An 18,139-nucleotide genomic window follows, 5' to 3' on the forward strand; every position below is an offset into this window, starting at 1 on the left:
TTACTGTACTTCTGGACAAGGGTCAAGGAAAGAGCTCTTTATTAGCGAGTAATGACCCAGCATAGTTCCCTTTAACAGAGAATAGAATGCAAAGGGACTGGATACAATATAATTATTTTGCTGGAATTCAATGGCAATAGCCCATCCTTTGAATGCTACTAGGCTAGGTCTGTACCCGGATGTAGTCAAGCATTTTTTTAATGTGATGTTTTCATACATAAAATGTATTTTAAATAGAACACATACATAATGCCCTTTGGTTCAAATGTACAAAGACACAAATTAGCTTAACAACTCAAACTTGAGTATGATTCGTGGGATGGTTTGCAGTCATTTGTCCTTTGTACTATTAGAGTTGTAATTGTGTATTCTCTGCCTTCCCCTGTGGTTGATCAGCTCCTTCACAAGCACTGAATCAGATCTGTTTTGCTCACCTCTGCAACTCCAGGAGACAGCACCTGCACATGGTAACTGCTCAGTAAATTCATCAAGAGATAGTAGAATGAATAAGGTCCCAGGCAAAGAAGACAGCAAATATCCAAGATGTGGGAGGAACTGAGAGAAAAGAGTTGGAGGAAAGAGAGACCCCCCCCAGAGCAGTATAAAAATCTGCTTTTGAATTTAGTTTACCTGATAACGTAAATATATATGTATATACGTATAAATATTAATGTATGTGTACTTGTGTTTGAGTGTGTGTGTGTATATATATATATATGTGTAAACATATTCAGTCATTTATAGCTGTGGGTTCCACATCACAAATTTAGCCAACCACAGAGTAAAAGTAATTCAGAGGGAAAAGAACCTGGACCTGTAGTAAAAACATAAAGAATTTTTCTTGTCACTAGGTTTTATGAGTAATCAAGCCGGGGGAGGTGGTGCATGCCTGTAATCCCAATGGCTCACGAGGCAGAGGCAGGAAGATGGTGAGTTCAAAGCCAGTCTCAGCAAAAGTGAGGCACTAAGCAACTCAGTGAGGCCCTGTGTCTAAATAAAATACAAAATAGGGCTGGGGATGTGGATCAGGGGTTGAGTGCCCCTGAGTTCAATCCATCATCATCATCATCATCATCCAGAGATGATTTAAATTACATGGGAGAAAGTCCATAGGTTCTGTGCAAACCCTACACCATTCTGTATGTGGGACTTGAACATAGGTATCTGAGAGGCGACCTGGAACCAATCTGCCCTACTGATGCTGAGGGGCAGCTTATCCATTACTTCTGGGTTTCCTGCTATGAAACTTTGAGATGAAAATTGGACTTTCCCCTGCAAAAACACCCCAGTGAATTATGTTCATTAATTTTCAAAGTAGAACTCAAAAAGGTCAAGGTCATGGGAATGTGAGGCTATCCAAGAATGGTAGCTCATAACTTCCCCTCTTGGGTTTGTGTTTGCTGTGAATAAATATTACTCTTTCTTCTCTTATTTTTTATGTCAGATTTTTTTGTTGTTGTTATTTTAAACATTTAACCTTTGATTTCCAGTATGTCAGTGAGGTAGGTATCAGTTTTTGTAGAATTGAAGTACCTCAACAATACCAGGGAGTCATCCCTATTTTCCTATAGGGTGCCTTTATTTCCTGCCATATTACCCATAAAAGAACAGGGGGATTCGTTAGGCTTCCTTTTCGTTAGTCATCCCTCTTGAGAATACAGAAATTTGTTTATTTAACAAATATTTACTGAGTGCCTACCCTGGGCTTTTGTTCCTGGCTTTGGGTACCTGGTGACATATTTGGAACAAAAGAAATCCCCGAGAGCCAGCATCCCCGTGCACCCTGAGCTAGTCTTCTCAGGACTGAAACTTGGTTTTTGTATGTAAGATTCCTAAAGTATGAAACATACACCCATCTTTTGAACATATTACAAGGGGGTTGCCTTTGCCTTTCCCCACGCAGAGATGAACACCATGGAAGGAACACACTCCTGTCGTCTGCGACTCATGCCTAAGTTATTAGTCACCGTGCACTGGATGGGAGACCCGTGGTTTAATTAAAAGATGGGTAAGAGCAAGATTCCTAGGAAACCTTGATGAGCTCTTAATGCAGAGTGACTCACAGTGCCCTGTCTTTAAGGAGAGCTATGGAGAGGATGTACCCAGTGAATGCTCTAGTTCCCAGGAGGCTGTTCAGGAGAGAAATGAGATGCAGGTAATACCCCTTCTTTTAATTCCTCGTCACAGGCCACTGGGTCCCTGAGGGTTGTAAGATTGGAAAAAGAGCAAATGGACATAACATCCCTTTCATCTGCACCTTGTTCCCAAACATGGTGGGAATGTGAGAACAAGCATTCCCCCCGCATCTGCAGGGGATGGTTCCAAGATGGTTCTTGGAACCATCCCGTAGATGATCCGTCCAGTAGGACACACTAGAGGGCCCTGGATGTTTAGGCCCTGTGGAAAATGGTCTCCAAATGGAACAACTACCGTTCCTTCTGGCTGAACCCACAGGCTGGCCATTCCTCACCACCAGACGTGAAGTCTACTCCTCCTTGGCTGAGACAAAGACCGACCAACAGAAGGCCCAGGCAGAAGTGATGTTCAGCCAGTTCCGAGTCAGTCAGACCCCTGGAAGTTGTCACTTTCATACTCTCTGGGGAGGCCAATCACCATCTTGTGAAGAATCTAGACTCATCTACCCCAAAACTGAGATGCTGTGTAGCCAGCGAGGCCCCTTACAGGAACACCCGGGTGCAGACAGGAGGGAAGAAGATTATTGGACCCTCCAGTCCTCCAGCTGCCAACTGAGTGCCACTAGGAGGGACCACAGGCCACACAGCACTGACGACTACACAGCCACGCCATGCAGAAAGGTCTGGCCCGCAGAATCAAGAGAAGAAATTAACCACTGCTGTTGTACAAAATCCCTGAACCTTTTCCTAGATCTCCAGCACACACACACCACGGTCCGTCATCGGCCAAGAGTTGCTCCCGGGAGTGTGAATTTCCTGGGACATCAGGCCCCGCTTCACCAGTGGACAAAGCTGGTTTCACTTACCCAGAGAAATGAAGGGTCCCTGGTCCTTGGAGGACAGGCCTGTGTGCAATGAGGTGGCAGACACCCAGGGACGCAGGTGGTTCTAGAGAGCCAGGGATTCTGGATCGAACTGGCTAGAGTGATCTCAGGGTCGAAAGGCAAATTCTTGTCTTTCTAGAGGCTAAAACGTGGCTTCTCCCTATTGCTGCTCCCTTGAAGCTTCTGAGCCACCCATTTCTTTCCCCAAACATTTAACATCTCTATGCCGTTTGATTTAAGGAAAAATAAATCCTAACTTAGTACCAAGTAGGGTATTTGGTACTATGGCTGGGGCGGGGGTGGTGGATGGGATGTACAGGTGTGAGCTGAGGGGCCAAAGGATTCCAAGGAAAGGACTCCAGACTCTTTTTTCCAAGCCGTTCAGTCTAGAAAGAGACAGACCCCAATATGGCAGCAGCTACCATCCAGCCATAGTGAGATTAAAATCACTGCACACATGTGCTGCCTCCGTGGATAAAGCAAGGCTCCATCTAAGACAGAATGCCTTCTGTTTTCCCTTTTTTCTAAACTGGTAGTGATGAGGTCACCCAAAAGACCTAGTTTCTCCCCCTGGTTGCCCTGGTAATCAAAGCGAATAATTAAAAGCTAGCCGGTGAGAGCCACGGATGTCATTCCGTGACCCAAGAACAGTTTTTTCCCTAAACAAACTCATTAGATCACATTAAATCCACAATAGGTTTAAATTCACCAAGTCTACACTGCAGGGATCATCAGTACGAGGGTTTTCACCAAAGAATATACTGATTTTTTTTTTCTTTTTCCAAAGTGAGGAACTCAAGTCTAGGTTGGATCTTCTAGCACTGGCACAAGGCAGGAGTGCAGAGATCCTGGCAGAGACCCTAAAACCTGAAGTCAGTGGCTGAGAAGAAGGAAGAGAGAGAAGGGAAGAAGAGGAGGATAGAGGAGGGAGGGGAGAAGGGGGAAGAGGTGGAGAGATGGAGGGGGAGAGGAGAGGAGGAAGGAAAGAGGGAGAGGGAGAGGAGAGGGGGATGGAGGGAACGGAGGAGGAGGGAGGAGAGACAGGCATCCAAGAGGATCTACAATGGGGGAACAATGAGGCTGGAGGAAATGACGCACTCCCGCTGAATCCCATTTGCATCTAGATGGTGAAGCCAAGTCACAATTAATTTTGTATTTTCTCTCACCTACATGGCTGGTTCAGGATGGGGTATCAGGAACTTTTTTTAAGTGGCTCTGAAATGCCAGACCTTATGCTTCCACCCTGTGACTGACACTGTAGCCTTGTGTCTTTTGTTTAGTAGGGTATTTTTTTTTTTTTGTTGTTGTTGTTTTTATTTGTTGGTTGGTTGGTTGTTTTGTTTAATTGGGGGTAAGCGGAAACTGGGTAAATTCCAAATGCTCCAGCATTGACCAGGTTTTGGCGGTTTCCCTAATGACACGTGTAAATAGGCTGAGAACCAACCAACGCCCTTCAGCAGCCCCTGGACGGTCCCCTCACCTGATGTCCACCTAGAGGGCAGGAAAGGAAGGTGCCGGTGGGTGGAGCAGCTGCTGCAACCTGCAGCCTCTAACCCAGATGTCAGGAAGCCTTCAGAGGGAGGCTGGTGGTTCCTCCCCGGGCTTCCTAGACTGGGTTTGAACCTGCCTGGCGTTAAACTACTCATTAAAATTCAGCCTTCATGTTCTCACCTGAATAACAGGGTTGATAGCTCCATCTGCCTCACAGAGGTGCGGTCAAAGGGCTGTGCTTAGTGCCCACGACGTAGCCAGCAGTCACTGAAAGCTAGCTGTTGCTGTCGTCATTATTAACAGTCTGCTCAGGCCCTGCAGGGATGAATGACACCATGTGAGAGGTGCAGGACAATTTCTCAGCATGTTCTTGATACCTAAATTGCAAGTTCGAGGCCAGCCCCGTGACCCCAGGAGAAATGACCCAGGCCACGGTATGTTCTGCAGCTAAGTGAGGATGTGTGGTAGGGTAGGTGCATTCAGTGCGTTTTCAGCTTGATGGGATTTTTAATTTACTATGGGCTTCTCTGGAAGTAACCTCTGCACCTCAATCCCTTACAAGAAAACTTCCTTGTTTTTTGAAATGTTGTCCCTCCTTTGAAATGCAACTTAGCATCTCCAGAAGTTCCCTGAACTTGCTGCCCCAACCCATGAATCAGTGTGTTGTATTCAAAGACATATCCCATGTTGGGTGCAGCTTCCTTTACTTTTTAGGAGGTGTGTGTACGTGAAGTTTAGGCAGGCTCCCAATTTTCCTGTATTTAGCAGTGTATAAACTTGGTGTGAGACAGAAGTGTTTAACCTGTGGGCTTAATATGGCATCAGGAACTCTGTGAGTCTCCTAAAATTAAATGCAAACTTGTCTTGGTGCATTTATGTGCTTCAAGGGCCAACAGATCCACAGCTGAGGTTGGATTCTCAAAGGGTAGTATGGCCAAAGAGCCTCTGTGATGGGCACTGCCACCAGGAAGCAGCACTCCACAGTCTATTTCAAAGACAGTGGGTTTGCTGAAGGTCTAGAGAGGTCTGGGAGTACATTCCAGTTTGGAAGGAGGGAGGTGTGGAAGAAGAGGCAAAGCAATGACATCAGTGGCAGTCAGATGAACCCAGGATGCTGCCGCATGTGGGTATGAGAAGCAGAAATCCCATAGAGCCTTCCAGCGACTTGGGAGGCTGAGGCAGGAGGTTTGCAAGTTCGAGGCCAGCCTCAGCCATTTAGCAAGGCCCTAAGCAACTTAGCAAGAGACCCTGTCACAAAATAAAGAATAAGAAGGCCTGGGATGTGGCTCAGTGGTTAAACACCCCTGCATTCAGTTTCCAATACCAAAAAAAAAGGAGAGAGAGAAGAGAGAGGTCTCATAGAGCCAAACTAAGCCCTGCACTGCTCTGGGAGAGCACACAGAAGGAGAGTCCAAGAGCCAGTGTTCTCAAAGTCAAGGGCTGGAGCTGGGGTGATCCAGAACCTGAGGGGCACGAAGGCGTAGGCCCAGCTGTCTGACCTTTCACCAGTTCTCCATCCGTGATTGAGGAAATCACATTCGAAAGTCCTTAGTATTTCTTCCAGTTCTAGAGTAAAGATTCTAGTGATTCCTTAAGTTTGCTCATGGAGTACTTCTTGCACTCGAAAAAACCTGGAAGAGCCAGATTTTCTAGAATCTGAATCTTACATAACAGCTATAGGATTACTGAGTAAATTCCTGATGCCGGATTAAAATTGAATTTCAGATAAGCAACAAATAAATTTCTAAATATAAGTTTGTCTCAAATATTGCAGAGGTCACACTGACCCAAACAGTCTCTCAGATGTCCTGGCTGGACTTCATTTTTTTTTTTTTTTTTTTTTTTACTTTAAGATAATGGGAAGATGGTGCGCGTTCAGTAGAAACTATGCTTCAAATTTTGCATTTGGATCTTTTCCCAGCCTGGCTCTGCGGATCCAATCCCCTCTCTCAATGTTAGGCAGTGGCAGTAACCGCAGCCCCCAGTCAGCCCCATGACCCCTGGGGAAATGACCCAGGCCATGCTGTATTACGCAGCTAAGTGAGGATGTGTGGTAGGGTAGGTGCATTCAGTAGTGGTTTCAGCTTGATGGGATTTTAATTTACTGTGGGCTTCTCTGGAAGTAAACTTTGCACTGAAATATTATCTGCTTTTAACTAAGACATATATTTTTATTTGCTTCATCAGGTGACTGTGTCTGCATTCTTTGCTCTAAACAAAAGCACACAAAATTAGGAATAAAATTAGGCGGGATGAACTGTGATGCTTTATTGGAACAACAAAAGAAATCACAGTAAACTATGGAAGCCTTGAAGGCTCAGCTCTATTTAGGTGATTTGAAAACAGGATCACCTCTGGAACTCCAAGGGCCTCAGCAAAGGAGGTGCCCTGGAGCCCAGCCCTCAGGAGCAGCACCGCCAAGTCAAATCTGCTGGGATTCTGACATCTGGGTTCAAAGTCCCTCTGTGCAATCTCTCAAATTACACAAGGAGGTGTTTCTGAAACTCTCTCTCATTTTTTTTTCCTTCTCTTCTGGGGGTTGGATTTTTAGGTCTCTGATTTTATCTAAAAATAGATCTTAAATAATGTTTATAAAGCAATATAAGCTTTTCAGATTAGACTATTTTAGAAACATCATAATATTATGTTAATTATGTGGGCAATTTCGGTCACTTTTATATATTTTTTCTATATTTTACAAGGTCTGAAATGAGAAACAAGGACTAATAAATTTTTTCTTCACATAGGAACGCTTGTAGAGAAACATTTAATAAAGTCGTGTGGGTCTATAAATAAATATGCATGTATACGTTAAATATATTCACGAGTGCTCCACAGAATTACCCTAGAAGCACAACTAATTCCAACGTAAGGATAAACCTGAAGGAAACCAGTTCAGTCAGACAAAGCTGTTGTGTCAGAGCTAGGCAGAGTGTTGTGGATAACCTGTGTGTGTCTTTTAAACAGCATACACGGAGGATCCTGGAAAACATTGTGCTCTTCTTCGTTTTGAATTTCAACCAGTAGGCCCAATTCGTTTTTATTATCAAAAGACAGTATTTTTTTGAGCATTATTGCATTATTATGGCACATAATGTTTTTGACTTTGAAAATCTCTTCCTAATAGCACTAGAAATTGACTTAAAAATGTAATGTGAGAGAAGATGAAAAAGATCATGAAGGAAAGTAATTTAACATGGTAATACAAGCAAGAGGAGACAAAGAAGGCACAGCAAGGTAAGCAGAAAGAAAGAAGCTTAAATGTCAAAAATGAAATCTATTTAGCAACTTTTGATGAATGATTGGAAACAAGTTTCATGAGGCATTAATAGATTCACAACGGTATCTGAATATAGACGTTCTGGATGTATCCATCATCCATGTGGCCATTTGCTTGCTTTTCCCCTCTAAAATATTTGAGATATCACCTTAAGGTGTGTGTGTGTGTATGTGTGTGTGTGTGTGTGTGTGTGTGTGTGTGTGTGTGTGTGTGTGTGTGTGTTAATAGTGGCAGGGCTTGGGGTGAGTGCCATGTGACTATTATTAGTATTTCAGGATATCCACTTTGCTTTTATTGTCTAAATTAACTATTACGGTTGAAATCACTAAGACTTTCTTTTCCCAAAATATTTAATACAGAATAGAATTCTATTACTGCCTAATCTTTAAATCTGCCTTTCTTTTTGAATAGGCAGTTAATTAAATGCCCCATAGTTATTTAGACAATCTTAAGGTTCTCACTTTCCCTTTTTGCTTTAAATTCGATCATTTCTGGTGAGAATAATTATTCAAGAATCTTCTACGTGTGTACATTTAAGGCTTGTGATGTTGTTCTTATCATCAGTGAATGACGGCTGATGACATTGTTAACCATGTATACAACATTAACTAAGGGGACACACGACCCTCACAAAAGGCCCGTTCCTTATTGCCCAAGATTCACAAATATTATTCCAAAGCTTGAAGTGACTGAAAATTGTCTCCTCTCTTTTAGGAAAATCCTCTCTCTGCCTGCTGAGCTGCTAATCTATTTGTTCTTTCCTGAGTGTACCTGGCCAAAGTTTGTTTGCTTATTATCGAGCAGCTGCTTATGGTTTGAGGTCACTGCATTTTCAAAAGTCTTCTTAATTGTGGATATTCGACTTTGCACGTAGTAGATTCCTGGCTGTTTTGTTGTTCTAGAACTTTGCATGACATATCCAGGAATAGTTTAGTTGTGATAAATGGTATTTCGCAGAAGGGTTCATACACATGTTTAGCTGAAGTTATGGATCACTGAATCTGTTTTTCCATTTTTTTGGAAATAGGCAAAAATCTAATTGGAAGGTAGCCATTTGCACTCACAAAGATATCCTTTTTTTTTTAATAGATGGACACAAACAAGTGCATTCTATGGCATTGGAAGACTTAAATGAATATTAGATGTTAGCAATAAGAAAAGTGTGCATCGGTCTTGAAAATGCAAGCCTGTTTTTCATCTGTTATAGGCTTCGGGGGTTTTGTTTTTAAATCAGATATAAGACAAACTTTGTGGATGAATGAAAGCTGCCCGAAGGAATAGGAAAGAATAATTGAGGAATCTGACTGTCTTCCTGGCCATCAGATTTGTAAAATGTTACTGCTTGACCATACTTCAAAGCACCCTTGTCCACTTGCTGGGGGTGCGGGGGGGGGATGCATAACCAAGACAATTACTTCAGGGATCACTTGACAACAGGAAGTCAAGTGGAAGATGTGCACGTCCTCCGGCCCAGCTCTGTCCCAGAGAAACTCCAGCCTATGTCCTCAAGAAGAAAAAAAAATGTCTATCCCAATTGTTTTTGTGATGTTGAAATGCCTGTTGTATTATAGTCAAATAATAAACCTGGGACACATGATGAAATGAGATGCATAAAAACATTTTAGTATATCCATGTGATGGAATATTACACAGCAGGTATTACAAGTGAACTATGTGTATTACCACAGGTGAGAAAAATAAGATTGATGAAGAAAAGCTGATTGCAGAAGGCTAAACTCAATGCAGTAACATTTATGTAAAGTTTAGTGCCGTGAAAAAAAAATATTGAGTATGCACACAAAGAATATTGAGTATTTGTAGGAAAGGATGAAATTGTGCAACGGAAACAAACAAAAAGTAACCAAAGGACAGTAGTGAATCCTGGAGAAGAAAGAAGGGAATATAGAAAAAAAAATAAGTGATCTTCTTACAGTAAGTGAATGAATAGATAATGAATATAATAAGAATAAAAATAAGCAAAAGCAGATACCATTGACAGAGACAGTAAGTCAACTCTCATACACTCCGAACGATAGAGAGGAGCTAGAAATAGCCACATGGGTTTAAGGTCATGATTCTTCACTCAATAGCTTTACTTTTTAATTATATGTATTTATTTAGGTACTGGGTATGGAACCTGAGGGCTCTCTCCCACTGGATTACCTCCCCAGTCCTTTTTATTATTTATTTTGAGACAGGGTCTTGCTAAACTGCCCAAGTTGACCTTGAACTTGAGGTCCTCTGCCTCAGCCTTCCAAGTTCTTGGGCTACAGGCGTATGGCACTACTGCCGCTGTCACTAGTTTTAATATGGTAGATTAAACTGTGTTTAATTGTGAAGGAGACGAAAAAATAAAACAACAATGACATTCTGAAACTACCTCACCGAGACTTATATCTAAAAGCTAAGTGCTATTAAGAATCTTTTAAATTTAATTTTCTGAGGCTATTTCCCTATTAACATGCTTTGACTTTATCAGGTTTGATTTTTGGACTGGTTTGTCAAGTAACCTTTACAGGCAGAAGGTGCACTGGCCTGCAAAATGAGTTATGTTGCCCCCAATTTTGATCAATGTAACAAAATAATCAAGACGCGCCCCTCTCCCACCCTCAGCCCTGTTCCTCCCTCCTCCCAGCCCCATCCTGCCAATCAACACCTTCACACAGCGGCAATTAAGAATCCCCAGGCCTGGCCCTGCCCTCCCCTATCCTGGGCCCCGCACACCAGTCTCCAGCCCAGCCTCGCCCCAGGACCTCCGCTGCCTTCCCCTGCCTCCTTGGGGCACCAGCAGCAGTAAGTCAACTTGCAGTCAAAGCCCCCTTCCACACCCCCAGGAGTCTGCGCTCACAGTCCCCCTGCCTAGCAGACCTCCTCCACTGCCCCCCCCATTGTTCCACCAGCTTCTTTCAAACTGAACACTCCTGGACCTCCTGTTTGGTCAAACTGCACTGGAGAGTGTCATCTGTCTGTCTTTCCACTAGACCCGTGTGCTTCCCGAGGGCAGGAGTCACAGAATGTCTGAGGCACTTTGGTCCACATGTCTACCCCAGTGGATGGAAGGCATCCTGGATGTTCCGAAAATGGAACTGAACTAAGGGACCATTGCTCTCCCAGATTTGCTACAAGTTGTTAAGTTTAAAAATATGTTGTGCTGGTGACGGGGAAGCAGAATCAAGTCCCTGTGCCAGCTCCGGCCTGCCAGCGGGCTCCAGCCACCATGGACACCAGAGGAGCTACTGCGGCAGAGCCAGCAGGCCCTGAACTGTGCCATGCGGGAGGTGAACCAGGAGAGACAGAAACCAGAGAGCCAGGAGAAGAAAATCATCGCAGATATCAAAAAGATGGCCAAGCAGGGCCAGATGGATGCTGTGAGCATCCTGGCAAAAGCCTTGGTGCGTACCAGGCGCGAGGTACGCAAGTTTGTGTTGATGCGTGCCGATATCCAGGCTGCGTCCCTCAAGATACAGACATTGAAGTCCAACAACTCAATGGCACAAGCCATGAAGGGTGTTTGTCACCAAGGCCATGGGCACCATGAACAGGCCGCTGAAATTGCCCCAGATGCAGGAGATCATAATGGAGTTTGAGCGGCAGGCAGGGATCATGGACGTGAAGGAGGAGGTGATGAATGATGAGGAGAGTGATGCTGTTGTGTCCCAGGTCCTGGAAGCGCTGGGACTAAGCCTGATGGATGCACCCTCAAACCTCCCCTCCACTGGAGGCTCACTGAGCGTGGGCGCTGGTGGGAAGAAGGCAGAGGCCACAGCTTCAGCCTTGGCTGACGCAGACGCGGATCTGGAAGAGAGACTCAAGGACCTAAGAAGAGACTAACCACCCCACTGCCAAGGGGATTGTGGGGAACAGACACCGAGGGTCTTTACCATGCCCCTCTGTCATAAAATTGGAAACTTCTCCCCCCCCACACCAAAAAATGTTGTGTTATACTATTGGCAAAATCCTTATCCAAGAGCGACTGAGTCTCTAGCTGAGTCCTTATTTTCTGTTGTTACCTTGACTTCCTATTATCTGGGATTCTCTCTTGTTTCTCTGTCTCTTTCTCTCTCCCTCTCCCCTTCCCCTCTCCCCCACCCTCTGTTTTCGTCCAACCTCTACACTCATCTGGACTGAAATAGTCGTTCCCTTGCATCTGGTCTGATAAAATAATTGCAGAGATTTTTTCATGCAATTAACTCAAAGGGTAGACTCCAACTATTATGCAGGGTTTTCTATAGCACCACATACTGCTGTATCTAATTTGCAACTATACAAATCAGTGACATTTTGGGATTCAAGGAGGTTCATTAGCTTACAATGTTTATTCTGCAAAATCTTGGCTGGTATTAAAAAATAACCTCCCCCACTTGACAAAAAAAAAAATTGTCAGATCCCTTTATGTTGCTTCAGGGTTATGCCATCAGCTATGTGTCCGTGTGGCACCTGGAATCTCAGTTTCTCAGTCCTTTCCAGACATTTGTGAGTGGGCTACAATGAGGCAGGCAGGCTGCCGACAGGAAGTCACAGAGATGAAATCTTATGTCCCACATTGGAAAGTCTTAGCACCTGGCAGAATTATTTTGGTCCCCAACCCATTGTTGGGTCTATGCCCAAGAAAGCTAAGGATGGAATTTGCAAAGCTAAGTATGGAAGTTGGGTGGCAGAATATCACCAGTGTGTCCTTACTGATTAGAAGGTAGAGATGGGGTAGGTACAGGAAGAGCCACTGTAGCAGTACCACCAGGATGATGCACCCTAACCCAACACTACACACACACACACACACACACACACACACAAACACACACACACACAAACACACACACTCTCTCTCTCTCATACACACACACACACAAACACACACACTCTCTCTCTCTCTCTCATACACACACACACACAAACACACACACTCTCTCTCTCTCTCATACACACACACACATACACACACACGTACACATTCTACTGGATGCAGTCAAACCATCGGCCACACCTGTTATGCTTGTGTGTGTGCAGGTCCTGGAAGTGGGACTACCATGAAGCTAGGAGTTGTTTTGAGGGGGGAGAATTAAAAACTAGAATTAGGCTCAATGCAGAAGAGGAACAGAAACTCGTGGTGAACTAGAACAAGGGCAGAGTTGGAATCTGTTGACCTTGAGAAGCATTAGAAACTATGAGAGGGACACATAAGGTTTCTGAGGACCCCCGGCCCCACCCATGGCCAGGAGCTGCCCAGCACTCCCTGGTTAAGACTGGCTACTGCTGAAAGAGAAGACCATCTGCCAAGGACGGAGTTGCTGAGGCAGGACAGAAAGGTCCTATGGCCATTTGAAATACAGAAGTAATTTCCTACCTGGGGAAGCTTTTCATACCTAAGAAAAATTCCAAGGTAGGTAATCTTAAGAGTGTAGGACATTATTGCAATTATATACATTTTATGGAAATTATAGTTGTGACATTTAGCACTACTGTGAAAATAACAATAAAGTCTACTTTGAAGTGGTTTTATGTCTAGAAGTATTTTTTTATTCAAAGGAATTATTTTTTTTTTGTAATTTAAGCTTTAAAATCAAAATGAGAAAATAGGGTCATTAACTATAAAGATGTGAAGACCCAAGTTTCAATATCTAGCGAAAATGTCTTCATGCTTATGTGATGTGTTAGAATATACACTTTGCTGATAAGTTTCTCTCTACAAGAAAGTGAATTAGCTTTCAAATGTCAACACAGGTCAAATAAAAAGGTAGCTACACACCCCTGGAGAGTGGCTGGCTGAGCCCGAACATCTGGATCCTTGCACACCATCAGGCTGCATCTGTCCTCCACACTGACCAAGGGTCAGCTATTCACAATGCAAAGACCCAGGTCCCACAGACCCCTTCACAGGACCACTCACGGTTCTGACAGAGCCTAATGTCACAGTTCCTGTCAAACCAGAGGACAGAACATAAGTCAACCTGACACAGAGAAATTTTCACTTATTAAAAAGATTACAACACAGTGATACGTACCCGAGTCTAGACAGAAGAGGCAAAGTTATCCCTTCAGACAGAAAAGCGGAATAAATAAGTTTGCCACCAGCACATTACTAAGACTGACATCGCTTTCATAAAATTAACTATATTTTTCCCTCCAGTCATTGTGCTTACATTATAAATAAAGGTGTTTGTGTCACAATTCCATGAGCCACATCGTCATCAAGTACACCACTTACTCTCGTATGGTTTTTGGCCTTTTGTTATTGTTGTTTTTGTGCAGTGCAGGGGATGGAATCCAAGGCCTCACACTTGCCAAGCAAGCACTTGGCCCCGGAGCCACATCTCCAGTCTGTCTCGGAGTCTTTATATTGGCAAAGTTCTCTACTCAATCTTCGGTGGACACTCTCTAGGGAAGGTTCACCCACATCTGACATTTACTTGACAAGCAAAATCCAGCTGCTGCTCCATGACAGCCCAGTTCAGCAAAAGAGGACAGTTGTACAGCTCCCACATGTTTCTTGGAGAACATTCTTTTAAAGCAGTCTTAGGAGTTCCTGTTGGTAAGTGTGTTCATCAAGGAAAACATTCCACTACATCTATAGATAATCTCCTATACACACGAGAACCAAGAACCCAGGCAGGGCAGGATGAGCTATCCAGTGGTTCCCAAAGTGTGGTAGACCAGGGTCCCCATGACCTTTGCAGGGGATCCACAAGGTCAAAGCTGTTTGATGAGAATGTCAAGATGGTATTCACTTTTGTTAAATGTCAGTGTTGCACAAGGGTGTCATGAGATTTCCCCAAGCCTCCAGCCTGTGACATCACAGCCAACTCAGCTACTGAGTACGGAAACACATATGAGAACTGAGCTCCCTCCTCTCCAGCCAGACATTAGAGAGATTTTTAAAATGTAAAGCAACATGATTCTTCTCCATCATTATTATTGTCTTGGAAAAACACGGTTACTTTTCTCGAAATGATGTTATGGATAGGAACATGGTGGTTTATTGTTGCTGTTTATAAATGAACTCAATTACTACTGAAAAGATGTCTCTCAGGGCAGGGCTGGGGTTGTAGCTCAGTGATAGAGCACTCACCTAGCAAGTGTGAGGCCCTGGGTTCGATCCTCAGCACCACATAAAAATAAATAAAATAAAGGTAGTGTGTCCAACTTAAAAAAGAAAGAAAATATGTCTCACTCTTAATTTCTAGCACAGTAAATATGGATAGATACAGCCTGCGTTGTCAAAAGCTCTCAGGGGTCACCCATTCTTTTCAAGTACAAAACATTCCTGATATCAAGTGTGAGAATGGCTGGACTCCACAAATGGCTTGGATACATTAATGTCAACTTGGGAACATTCTTCTCTGAATCTTTTTCTTTTCCCCAAAAAAATAATGTTGCAAAAAGACAGAGGGGAGTTGCATGACTCAGAAGGGAGTTTTCCGATAGGCGCCCGTTGATTGGCTATCAGTTGGCTGCACCTGGGCTGGCTGGCCCCTGACGCTATCTTTCACATCCCTCCGGCTGCCTGCAGGCACACAGCAGAAGAGAGCATGGGGAAGTTCAAGCCTGACCACATTACGCTCTTGGCAAAGGCTTGCCCTGGGTCTAGGCCTCCTCGGAGTAAAGTCAGAGAAGGCAAAACCTTCCAGAGAGGTCCCACCCTCTCCATCTGCCTATCTCAAATCCATCATGCTTGAGCTCTCTCGGAGTAAAAACAGTCATTCCAAAAGACATGTCTGATTTCTGGTTGCATAAGAAATAACTGGAACATTTGTAAAACACAGAAGTTCCCAGGCCCCACCCCCCAACCTGAGGAATCCCTGACACAGGGCTGGAAGGAGCATATCTGTTCCTGGAGACAAGCTCCACCCAGGACTCTTGATGCACACAGTCTCCAAGAGTCCACCTCCTGGGCCCAGAGACATGGGGAAGCCCAAAGCCGAGGCAGCACCCAGCACCCACTGGGAAGTCAGGCCTGGGAGGGAGTCTAGCAAATGGTAACCATGCAAGAAGTGAGCCAGGAGATGCAGGGCCTTGGGGAAATCTCTGGATAGGGAGTGGTGATGAATGGAAAGAAATTAAAAATTTTAAAAAAGAAGAAGAAAAAAAAATGGGAGAAATATCATCAAAAAGGAAAGCTCCACCTGGGCACAGTGACGCATGTCTGTAATCCCAGGAGCCTGAGGCAGGAGGATCAAGAGTTCAAAGCCAGCCTCAGTAAAAGCAAGGCACTCAGCAACTCAGTGAGACCTTGTCTCTAAATAAAATACAAAATGGGGCTGGGGACGTGGCTCAGTGGTCGAGTGCCCCTGAGTTCAATCCCAGACACTCAAAAAATATAATAAAATAGGAAGGTTTCAGAAGCGAGAGCCACCCCCAAGCCTTGATTTAAAGACCCAGTGCAGATTTGGCGAGTACCCCAAAGTCCAGCCCCGGTGAAGGCTCCTAGGAAACATGAACAGAAAAAAATGTTAAAAGCCAGCAAGAGTGGCACACAAATATGACCTAGAATGTCTATGCAAATAAGCATAGAAGTGTTCCTGGGAAAGCTTTGAATAGCAGATCTGAAGTCAACCACATCTTCACCTACCTAGAGTGTGTTTCGAGGAAGAGCCCCGGTATCTTCTGTTCTCCCTGCCTGGCTCAGGGATCCAGAGCATGAGACCTTTAAGCCTGATCCTTCCAATGTTATTATTGTAGGACACCTGATTAAAAAAAAATAGCCAGAAGCAGCCCAGGAGAATTTATAGGCTTTATTCATCTTCTCTTTATTGGCGGTGCCATGAGTTTGTCAGTGACGTTTAATGAAAAATAGTTTAAGGCACAGCCAGACACTAACTTCCAAACCTCTCCTAATCTTTTCAGTCTTCAGTTGAAAGTTGCTTTCAACAAAAAGTTTAAGCTCGTAGCTCTTGGCTTGGTCCCTGAGCACCCTGTGAGCATTCAGGCCACTCACGTAACGATAGTTTTAAAACTAAAACTATTGCCTTTTTATGAATTTGAGAAGAGATGGTTAACGGTAAACTTCAATTTATTGGGTCGGAGTTTGGTTGCCAGAATGCTTTCAACTTTCACTTATTTTTACTGCACCGGCAAGACTGGACCGCTCTAGCCAGTCCTACCCAGGTTTTGCAACACATTGACAAGCACAAATCAGTGTGACCAAGAGCACTCTCTGTACTGTGGGCAGCTTTGACAACAAGCCGAGGAAAGAGGAACTCCGTGGAGCCCAGTCTGTAATTCCTCTGCAAAGCCCTCTGCTCTTTTTGCCTTGACCTTCCCCATTCTCAAAATATAAGATAGGAAAAGAAAGAAAAGTTCACCCTGCATAGACCTTTCAGGAGATAGGCTGCAGGGTCAGAGAACGCTGAAGGATCTACCAATCCTTTCTCACCGGCTCAAGGCTGAGAAGGATCCCCTGCTCTTTCTTGGAAAGAGATGCTTTTTACTGTGTCAGATGTATTTCACAAATGGCCTTTCCAGTCCTATCTGGCATTAGATAGTCCAAAAGCATTATGGCATCTTCAGTAAACATTTTTTTTTCTCTCCAAATCAATACTTAATGGGCTTTACCTATTTGTCAAATATCACGAATTTCATGAAAGTCTGCAACATTGGTGATGCAGTTGATCAAAACCATTAGTAACTTAATTTAGGATGGATTCTTTTAAATCCATTTTTATTCCCCACCTCAGAGGGTCTTCTACATCACAGGTCCTCACTGGACCGCACAGGAAGGAGAGTGACCCAGGGCCCCATTTGGGAATCTGGTTGATCATGACTCAGGAAGGAAACCTCTTGGGTCATTCATGAAGCTAGCCCCAGATCGTGTGTTCAAGGTAGGCCAGGCCTCCAGGGATCCCCAACCTGTATCTATCCTGGAGAGGACAGAGTGGGGCCCTGGAGACCAATGGACTGCATTCTACGGCCACTCTGCCCATTGACGAGAAGGACCTTAACTCCATGTTCAGCCTCTCTTGAGATCACTCCGGAGTTAGTTCTATCTCTTCCAAGATAACATCCAACATTGTTTTCTCTGATATTTTAATTATGTACTTTATTATGTATTATATATATATGTATATATACATATATATATATATACATTTTTTTTTTAGGCAGGCATTTGTAGGAAAGGGAGATACCCCTCTACGTCGCCCCCCACCAACTCCACCTTTAGCACTCATGTGGCCTCTGGAGCTAGATTAGAAACCCAGTTAATACAAAGCTGATTAATGAGGGGAAAACATGCAAATTTCGCTAAATTTCATAATTTAAAGGAAAAACTTCATGAGAAACGGAAATCCAAATAAAAGATAAAAGCATGATGTTTTATACTTTTTTCAAACAAAGAACAATTTGTCACGGAGCCC

General features: G+C 43.9%; 1 pseudogene; it reads left to right on the plus strand.

Annotated features, from left to right (window-relative positions):
- The first annotated feature begins 7,706 nt into the window (after nucleotides 1-7,706).
- Nucleotides 7,707-11,705, plus strand: LOC101965153 (charged multivesicular body protein 2a pseudogene; annotated as a pseudogene).
- Nucleotides 11,706-18,139: the final 6,434 nt, after the last annotated feature.

This window comes from Ictidomys tridecemlineatus, chromosome 8 (assembly GCF_052094955.1).
Source record: "Ictidomys tridecemlineatus isolate mIctTri1 chromosome 8, mIctTri1.hap1, whole genome shotgun sequence".
NCBI lineage: Eukaryota > Metazoa > Chordata > Mammalia > Rodentia > Sciuridae > Ictidomys > Ictidomys tridecemlineatus.